At 40.1% G+C, this 10753-nt stretch overlaps 3 pseudogenes; all 3 read left to right on the top strand.

Moving 5' to 3' along the window:
• Nucleotides 1-2282: 2282 nt before the first annotated feature.
• On the top strand, nt 2283-4050 carry LOC149512535 (18S ribosomal RNA; annotated as a pseudogene).
• Nucleotides 4051-4339: 289 nt separating this feature from the next.
• LOC149512534 (5.8S ribosomal RNA) lies at nt 4340-4473 on the top strand (annotated as a pseudogene).
• A 233-nt stretch (nt 4474-4706) lies between these two features.
• On the top strand, nt 4707-7920 carry LOC149512533 (25S ribosomal RNA; annotated as a pseudogene).
• Nucleotides 7921-10753: the final 2833 nt, after the last annotated feature.

Here is a 10753-nt window from a genome sequence, read left to right as displayed (position 1 = left end):
ACCAGTTGGGGACTTTTATTCCATCTTGTCTTGTTCACACACAAGACAACTTTTAACATAGGCCTCTACATTATCCTTTTTTCTAGGCCAATAGTATTGGTCTTCAATAAGGGCTAAGGTGTACTGTACACCTAGATGGCCTACCTATCACATGTCATGACACTCCTTGTAGCTTGTCAAATTATGGGACAAAGAGTCAGTTTCCCTTAGTGTATAGTAGATCACCTTCCACTGTCATCACCTTCGATCTTAAGCCTTACAACTATGTGCCTTAGGTGGGAAAAGCACTGTCCACATATGCCTAAGTCGGCCTTTAACCAAGTTGAGTGAGTGTGCCACTCACCAAGGACTAGTCAAACCCTAAAGTCAATTGAACACTATAGCATGCTAAAAAGGCATTGGTGAAAGAATACAAGATCCTTTCTATTGCTGGAACAATGTGGCTTATGTACAAATGTGCTTGAGTAGCTTTTTTGGTTCACAAGTTCACTAGCTCATGAATTGGTCCTATAGGGGAAGGGGCACCCCTATTTATACTTGAGCGTCCATGGCCTATGTGGTCACTGAGGAGTTAAGCATGTGGCTCTTATATACATTCTAGAGGGTTCCAAGGCCCTTAGATGCATACAAGGTCAATTAGGGAGTTTCTAAAAAAAAGCTAGTTCCAAACATTTTGTGGTACACCAAATCCAAAAAGTTTCAAGCTCTTTCGCAGAGTGCCCATGCCTCAGGCCTTCCAAAAGCTTCCCTACTTGGCACTATAGTAACCATACCCATTTTCATATTTGGCTCTTTTAAAAGGTTTTATGTCATGTGCTTGGCCTATGTCTAGGCTTATCTAGAGCCTTTGTAGCTACAGTGCCCACACCACTTTTTTGGGGCTTTCTAGAAGCTTCTCCCAAATGGTCCTTAGGCTTAGCATCAGGTAACTCTCACAAGGACTCATTCTCATGGCTTGGTGTTTGAGTGAGGGTTTGGCCTCCATGCACCGATACTCAAGCCTATGTCTCGATAGTGCTCATGCTAGGTGTGACACATACAGCCAATGCTACCCAAGATCCTATGAACAAGTCCCTAAAAAGGGTAACATCCCCCTAGGGTGGTGATAGTAGAGTTTGTGTGTGTGGTCTCAACCAAACCAACCATTGGTGGTGTCATACTATTGTTGCCTATTGGATGGCAAAGGTAGTCTTGTGGCCCTTGCTTACATTTTTCCCATGCTAAACGATTGTGGCATGGCCTCATATATCATTTTCTCTACTCATTTATTGAGTAATTGATTGCATGCATTGTAGACCAGTGTGCGTGGATGCTACCACTTGTACACAATTGGCATATAAGTGGTGCTATGGTTGTGCATGTTGATAGGGTCCATGCTCGATGCATCAAACTATTAACCCATCATCCTCTTCAATCTCCCCTCATATAGTCATCATACCTTGAGGGCATAATTGGGATCCTGTGTTGTATACCTAAATTAATGGAAATTGGTTGTCTTGCAATCCCTCATTTGTCTTGTGTCCTTAGGGGCTACGAGTTGGACCTCAATTATGCCCCATATCCCAAGTGTACCACCAAAACTTCCATGGCCACATTAGTGCACTAGCGTTCAATCGTGCTCTTGGATACAGAATGTTTTGTGGGTATGGGCTCTCTGCCTTTATCCATTTGATACTATGCATTTTATTTATTTGACATGCACTATGCTTGTGCTTTGTTTTGGCTCTCTCTGCCACTCAGTTGGTGCATTAAGGCCCATGTGGTACCAATGTCCTGAAAGAATGCTACCTAGTTGATCTTGCCAGTAGTCATATGCTTATCTCAATTTGTGAAGCTTGCACCCACCCTATGAGATATTGTCCACTTTGACCCAAAGGTCTCACTATTTTATCCCACAAAAGGCACCTTACAAATTTGGGTTTAGATCTCCACATAAATATCATACCATATCCACACATTTTTCTAATGTGGGATTTAGGGCGTTATAATCTCCCTACCTTTAAAGCTTAACATCCCTGTCAAGCCTAGTCCAACCATAGGACTAAGATCACACTAGATATTGAGATTCTAGATGTGGCTCCCCACCGTGTAGCACCTAGTGACTCTCATAATGTAGCATTTTATTCTTGCCAACTAGTGCTGCTTTGATACCATTTGTGGAGACCAACACCCAACCTGTGAGGTATTGTCCGCTTTGACCTGAAGGTCTCATAGTTTTATCCCACAAAAGGCACCTCAAATATTTGGGTTTAGATCTTTACATATATATCATACCATATCCATACATTTTTTTGATATGGGATTTAGGGCATTACAATCTAAGCCATGTATGTGAAAGTATAAACTAATTCAGATTGTGAAATTATGTATAGCTCATTAAATCAGTTATAGTTTGTTTGATGGCATTTACTACATGGATAAATGTAGTAATTCTAGAGCTAATACTACTTCTGTAAGGGATACATTTATTAGATAAAAGGTCAATACGAGCTTTCCACATTACTCTAATGATTCATGATGACTTAATGGATCGCATGGCCTTTGTGCCAATGACACTCATTCAAATTTTTGCACGATCAACTTTCAATGGTAAGATAGTGGTATGTTATGGTGGTGATAGGTGACGGAGAATTAGGGTTCAATTCCACAAAAAAAAGCCTGAAGAACAACTACCACATCTAAGGAAGGCAGCAAGCATGCAAATTAACCAATCTAACATAGGGAAGTGGTGGCAATAAATAACAATACCAAGCTCTATGAGTCTAGTATTTGAAATGAGTATAATCTAAATCCCTTAATAAAGATCCATTTGAGGGCAAGTCTGGTGCCAGTAGCCATGGTAATTCCAGCACCAATAGCATATATTCAAGTTGTTGTAGTTAAAAAGCTCATAGTTGGAACTAGGGTTAGGTCATCTGTCCTCCTGATGATGAGTATTGGTTGACTTATCCCTAATGATGCACTCCTAGCCGTAACTAGTCGAGTCATTCCTCTAGCATTATCACTTTAAAGCAATTAGAGTGCTTAAAGCAGGCTTACACTTATATACATTAGCATGGGATAAAATCATAGGATTTCAGTCCTATTGTGTTCACCGTAGAGATCAAAGTAACAATTAATAGGGACAGCCAAAGGCATTTGTATTTCATAGTTAGAGGTGAAATTCTTGGATTTATGAAAGATGAGCAATTGTGAAAGCATTTGTCAAGTATGTTTTCATTAATCAAGAATGAAAGTTAAGGGCTCAAAGATGATCAGATATCGTCCTAGTTTCGACCATAAATGATGTTGACCAAAGATCAGTGGATGTTACTTTTAAGACTTCGCTAGCACTTTTTAAGAAATCAAAGTCTTTAGGTTCTAAGAAAAGTATGATTGCAAGACTAAAACTTAAAGGAATTGATAGAAAGGCACCACCAGGAGTGCAGGCTATGACATAATTTGACTCAACTTAGGGAAACTTACCAAGTCCAGACATAGTAAGGATTGACAAACTAATAGCTTTTTCTTGATTCTAAGGGTGGTGTTGCATGCCCATTCTTAGTTGGTGAAGTGATTTGTCTAGTTAATTCCATTAACAAATGAGATCTCAACTTGCTAACTAGCAATGCGTAAGTGATCTTTCATGGCTAGCTTCTTTGAGGGACTATGGTTACTTAGGCTAAAGAAGTTTGAGGTAATAACATGTCTATGATGCCCTTAGATGTTTTAGGCCACATGCGCACTACACTGATATATTCAATGAGTCTATAGCCTTAGCCGATAAGTCGAGGTAATCTTTGAAATTTCATCGTGATGGGGATAGATCATTGCAATTATTGGTCTTCAACAAGGAATTCCTAGTAAACGTGAGTCATCAGTTCACGTTGACTATGTCCCTGCACCACCCATTGTTTCTATTGATTGAATGGTCTAGTAAAGTGTTTGGATCATAGCAACATGGATGGTTTACTTTCCGTGATGTTTCAAGAAGCCCACTAAACCTTATCATTTAGAGGAAAGAGAACTCGCAACAAGGTTTTCACAGGTGATCCTGTAGAAGGATTGTTGTTGAAACCTGCTTAATGAATGACCCATGAATGCGATAATGAAACACTAAAGGAGTAAGGGTGCCTCTGTGCCCTGAGCTCCTTCTGGCCCTGGGCATGTAGACAATCACTTCGTTTTGCCTTTTGAGAGGGTGAAATGATCGGTATCATCACCCATGGTAAAATAATGAACCCCTGATATGAATCATGCCAAAGAACAAGAATGAAAAAGAGTGCACATGCTTTGCCTTCCTATTCATGGTGTATGCCTGGGCAGCACTATGACTTCTTTTGTCATGAAAAACTAAAATGACTCTCGACAATAGATATCTCAACTCTCACATCGATGGAGAATGTGAATTGTAGAATCTAATGAACCATCGAGTATTTGAATGTAAGTTCTACCCCAAGCCATTAGGTCGAGGGCATGCCTGCTAGAGTGTCATGCATCATCATCCCATCTAACCCTCCGCCCATCAAGCTCCAAGTAAGGGCAACAAAAGATGGCTTCTCATGATCTCATCGGTTGTGGTCAACTTAAAAGTGAGTCCCCAACAATGATAGCACCATGATTGTCGATGGTAAAGCTCTTAGTGTGCCTTATCTCTAGTGGCACATACTTGTTGTCTATCCAAAACCCATCAGACCCACCACATGACTTGGTTGATGCTTGTATTGTGACCCTAGGCCTAGTCGAATTACCTACTGAGTTTAAGCATATTAATAAGCATAAGAAAAGAAACTTACCAAGATTCTCCTAGTAACAACAACTTAATCAGAAAGAGCCCAGCTTGAGAATTCGACACCCTTGGCATCTAATTTGTAGTATGGAAAAACATCCTTAGCGATGGACTAGGCCCAAGTCCCCTAGAAGAGGCGTTAAAAAAGGAGAGAGTCGTATTGTGCCTGGACCCTGTTGCACCAAGGGATGCTATCTGTGAGTCGAGTTGTATCAAAATACAACCCTAATAAGGTGGTAAATTTCATCCAAAGTTGAATGTAGGTGAGAGACCAATAGTGAACAAGTACTATGAAGGAAAGAAGAAAAGGACTTTGAAAAGAGAGTCAAAAATTGCTTGAAATTCTTGGAAGAGAAATGGATGAGGGTTGGCGATGTGCCCCAGTTGGATGTGGAATGATAAGAGTCGATTCGTCGATCGGTTCAAGGTATGGATCGATGTGGGTCACGCTGGTTGCTCAAGCTCAGGCTATCAATATGCCAATAGAGACATCGACTATGGGCTCCCCATCCAACCCATCTTGAAACATAAACTAAAAAGTCTAACATGTGTGTGAGTCAATAGGTTAAAAAACCCGTTGGGCATAAAGAAGCTAATTTGTGGGATCTTTCATGGGTGTACCATTAATCAACCTTGATTTTTTTAGAAGGGTTCAAGTGTGAGCATGCCTATCAAGGCTGAAAAGATGGTGAACTATGCTTGAGCGAGGTAAAGCCAGAAGAAACTCTGATGGAGGCCCACACTGATACTGACATACAAATCATTCATTTCACTAGGTATAGGGGAAAAAAATGATCAAACTATCTAGTAGCTGGTTCTCTTTGGATAGTAGAGCCTTTAGCATGTTTTATTAGGTAAAGCCAATGATTAGAGGCATCATGGCGCAATGCCCTTAACCTATTCTCAAACTTTAAACAGGTAGGATCGCATGACTTTTTCATTAAGCCACTCTATGGAATCAAGAGCTCTAAGTGGGCCATTTTTGGTAAACAAAACTGGTGATGCAGGATGAATTAGAAATCAAGTTACAGTGTCCAACTATGCGCTAACCTAGAACCCACAAAGGGTGTTGGTCAATTAAGACAATAGAACAGTGGCCATGGAAGTTAAAATTTGCTAAGAAGTGTGTAACAACTCACCTACCAAATCAACTACTCTTGAGAATGGATGGCGCTTAAGTACACAACCTATACCCAACCATCATGGCTAAGGCCAGGCCCTGATGAGTAAGAGAAAGCCTAGAATGGTCATCAGTGCAGATCTTGATCATAGTAACAGCTATTCAAATCTAATCTTTGAAGCCAAAAGAAAGGAAAGGTTCCATGTGAATGGCACTTACACATGGATTAGTTAATCTTAAAAGATGGTAAAAACCCATCTGACAGAGTGTCCAGTGTGAGCTTCGAAAGGGAATTAGGTTAAAATTCCTAAACTGAGATATGATGGCTTATGACAATGTTAGGAAGTCTAAAGACATTAGTAAGGGCCTTGTGAAGAGTTATTTTTCTGTTTAATGGCTTGTGCACCCTAGAAATGGCTTAGCTAAAGGTAAGGTCCACCTGCTAGAATAGTACTGCACATTGAGTGTCATCCGATATGCCCCCTATAACCCTTTAAAATCTAGAAGACCAAGTGCCATCCATGCTCGATCGCACTCATAACCACATTAAGTCTTCAAGGTGAATAGCCTTTGGTCAATGGAATAATGTAGGCAAGGGAAGTCAAAAAATGGATAAGTAACTTTGAAAAAATGATTGGCTCTAAAGGCTAGGCATGAAGGTTTTATCCTAAACCTATCAACTATCAATGCACTACTCTACTCTCATAACTAGAGTGGGTCACTGCTTGCTGGTCAAAGGATAGATTAGGACACCTCCCTAGGGGGCTTTCCTTGAAGCAACAAATAGTTGGCTCAAAACTGGTATAGACAAGGGGAATTTGACTATTTAGTTAAAAAAAAGCATTATGATGGTCTCTACAATGCCCACGAAATGTGATTTCTACCTAGTGCTTTGAATGTCAAAGTGAAGAAATTCAACCAAGCATGGGAAAATGGTGAGAATAACTATGACTCTATTAAGGTAGACAAATGCCTTGTCATCTAATTAGTGAATACACATGAATGGATCAACAAGATTCCCACTATCCCTATCTACTATCCAGTGAAACCATGGCCAAAGGAACAGGCTTGGTAGAATTAGCAGGGAAAAAAGACCTTATTGAGCATGACTTTAGTCTGACTTTGTCAAATGACTTGAGAAGTGTGGCATAAAAGGGAGCCTTCAAGTGAGATTAATATACCACTACTTTTAACATTATTTTAAAGGCTAGCCTTAGTTGGTCAATTCAGGTAGAAAACATTGTCAGGTAGGGAGTTTGGCTAGGGTGAAACATCTATTAAAAGATAGCGCATGTGTCCTAAGATGAGCTCAATAAGAATAGAAATCTCACATGGAACTAAAAGATAAAATCTTATTTGATTCAAATCTCTAGTATGAATACAAACTATGAAAGCATGGCCTATCAATCTTTTAGACTTTCAAAATTTAAAGCTAGAAGTGTTAAAAAAGTTACCATAGGGATAACTAGTTTGTGGTAGCCAAGCATTCATAACAACATTGCTTTTTAATCCTCTGATGTCGGCTCTTCCTATCATTGTGAAGCAAAATTCACCAAGTGTTGGATTGTTCACCCACCAATAGGGAACGTGAGCTCAATTTAGACCATTGTGAGATAGGTTAGTTTTACCCTACTGATGGTAGTGTCACAATAGTAATTCAACCTAGTATAAGAGGGACTGTTGATTCACATAATTGGTCATCACGTTTGGTTGAAAAGCCAGTGGTGCAAAGGTACTGTGCACTGGATTATGATTGAATGCCTTTAAGTCAGAATCTAGGCTAGAAGTAATGCAAGTGCCCATTACCTAATTGTTGACCCATAGTAAGGGCTCATGGCCCTCAAGGGCATGTATCGTAGGTGTAACCCCTACGGTGGACAATCCATGTGAGCCTCTTTGGAGCTAAATTTCCATCAAGCAGTAGATAAAATGCTTTATAGGTGACTTAAATACGTGATGGGGTATTGTAAGTGGCAAAGTGGCCTTGCTACCATGATCCACTGAGATTTAATCGTTTGTCACTTCGATTCATCCTTCCCCCTCCCACACACATCCATCCATCGAAGTTCTCTCACTTCATTTTTTTACACCACACCCCTTTGGGGCTAGGGATGAATGGTGTTCTCCATTGCAACAGATTCACCCGAGTTATAACATCCCTCTCTCTAATGTCCAAGTAAACGACAACTAAATGCCCTTGGTATTTGTTACAAGGATGACCTTGCCCTTGGTGTGGGCACTTCCCTTAAACTCTATCGGCACATGCTAGCCCCTAGTGCAGGTTGTTGCCTCGAACAACATTGATAGCATTTGGCCTTTGTAATCATATCCAACACCATTGATAGATGTTGGCCCATTGTTGCCTCAAACACCATTTGCAAATGCTAGCCCCTTGGTGTACGATGTTGCCTCAAACACCATCACCAGATGCTGGCACATAGTGCGACACTTGGCTCAACCACTGATGAAAGTGAGCCCTTGGTGTGGGTTGTTGCCTTAGACACCTCTTTGGTAGATGCTGGCATTTGGTGCAACATGTATACCATGACCTTCCCATTTAAGGCACCTGTTTGCCCCCTAATCGCCATTAACACCAACTAACACTTGGTGCATATGTCATGAGCTCCAGTCTTAAGCCAAACTTCATGTAGCCTTAGATAGGGAATTGACCCTATCGGTCTAAGTTAGCCTACAAAACTTAAGTACACAGCATAATTCTAGTTTGTCAAAGATTGTGCTGTAGTATTGGGCCTTTTAGAAGCCCACAAATCTAATCCTCCTAGGAATATGTTCAAACGTGCCCACACCTATGTATGATGGTGCGTTGACACCTCAATCATCAATACTTGCACCCAATCTGACCATGCACTATACCTTGATCATCAATGCCCACACCTAAGTCTGATTGTGTGCCCATGCATTGCTCACCAATGCTCGCACCTAAGCTTAGCTCAATTCTGTCAACCTGAACACTATGCCTGAGCTTCTGTAGTCTTGATCACTTCCCATACCATTGTTCTAGGCTAGTTCCCTATGATCTGGGCCCTCAGTAAGCCTTAAGAGCTGGTCTTTTTGGCTGTCAAGCCTTGTCCCACTAGAACTGGAATTGCTCTTTAATTCAAAGAGAACCCCTGGGCCAGGACTAACTTGTAGACCATGACACATACACATGCCTCAACCACCATCGAGACATGTTGGCCCTTGGTCTCAACATATGCTTCAATCCTTTGTACACCATTGGTGCATGCAGGGCCACACACCATGTAGGGGTATCCTAGTCCTCAGCCATGCACCATCCGTACCACAATTAGGTAATAGGTGGGCTTAGGCATATCTTTATATTTCTGTTATGCCAATGCCATTTTTATGACTTGTAAATTAATATAAGTAGTCATCAGTGCCTGTACTTAGGCTTGGCTCATTTTTGTCGAACATGAACACATGATGGCCCTTGGTATGGGTTGTTGTCTTAGACACCATCACTAGATGCTGGAACTTGGTGTAGCATATGTACTATGACCCTACCACCACTCTTCTATCCTTCCCAAGGCCCTTGTCTACCTTTCAAGTGCCATCGACACCAAATGATGCTCGGTGCATGTGTCATAGGCTCCAATCTTAAACCAAACTCTGTATGGCTTTAGGTAGGGAATTGACTCCATGTGGCTAAGTTAGCCTACAAAACTCAAGTGCTTGACATAATTCCAGCTTGTCAAAGATTGTGCTATAGTACTGGGCCTTTTAGAAGCCCTCAAATATAATCCTCCTAGGACTGTGTTTAGGCATGCTCTCACCTAGGTCTAACCATGCGCCTATACCTCAATCATCATGCCCTTGCCTATTGTGGATACCAAATTTTGTCTGGAACATTTTTAGCAAGACTAACCCGAGCTCATTTATGAACATGGCCTAGACTTATTATTATAACACCATTACATAAACCATTTAGGAGGACCATGTACAACCCATAAATAGGCCACAATTAGCCCATTTAGAGATCCAAAGTCAACTTGGGTCAATCCAGTCAAACTTGGTTAATGAAGTTAAAATTAGTCAAACAAAGTCAAAATTGCACAAAACTTCGTCAAAATGGATAGAACTTGGGTCAATTCTCAAAATTCACTACCTAATTGGAATTAATGTACTTCAAAAGTGAAAATTCATGATTTTTTAAAGCACTAAATTTTTATTGCATTAAGGGAATTTCGAAAGTAATAAAATGCCCTTCAAAAGTATTTTTGTAATTTCACCTTCTTAAGCTCAAATTTTCATGGAACTTTTCATATCTTAATTTTAAAATATTTCATGATTTTTGGTGCATTTGAAATCATAGTAGTACCCTGAAAGGTGTTAAATTACCAAAATACCCTTTTAAGGGTATTTTCAAAATTTGGCCTTCTTGAGCTTAGATTTTCATGAAACCTTCCATCTTAAATTTATAATATTTCATGATTTTTGGTGCTTTAAAATCCAAAAAATGAGCATGAAAACATTGATTTCTAAAAAAATGACCTAAATTCTGAAAACTTTGTACTAAGGGTAAAATGGTCTTTTACTTGGTTTAGGGGCTATAAAAATCCGATCTTTGTAGTAAATAATGTGGACCATTAGATCTCTTATTGAATCTTGATCTAATGGCTAAAGATTGCTCCTTAAACAAAAGGAAACTTTGACCGCTAAATGAGATTTGATCAAAGGGCCATATTCACCAAAAAAAAGAGATTTTTTGAAGGGTCTTCTTCTTTACAAAGGAAGGAGGTCACCAAAATAATGGATGGAGGTCCCTTAAGCCTTCATGTGAAGTTTCATGGTAAGATGTCTTGTTTTCTATTTTTCATAATTTTCAAATTTTTTTACGATTCAGG

The sequence above is a fragment of the Durio zibethinus genome, chromosome 22, assembly GCF_047325235.1.
Source record: "Durio zibethinus cultivar Kanyao isolate XHJ-2024 chromosome 22, ASM4732523v1, whole genome shotgun sequence".
Lineage (NCBI taxonomy): Eukaryota > Viridiplantae > Streptophyta > Magnoliopsida > Malvales > Malvaceae > Durio > Durio zibethinus.
The sequence above is the reverse complement of the archived record's forward strand: the minus strand, read 5'-3'. Positions and strand labels throughout refer to the sequence as shown.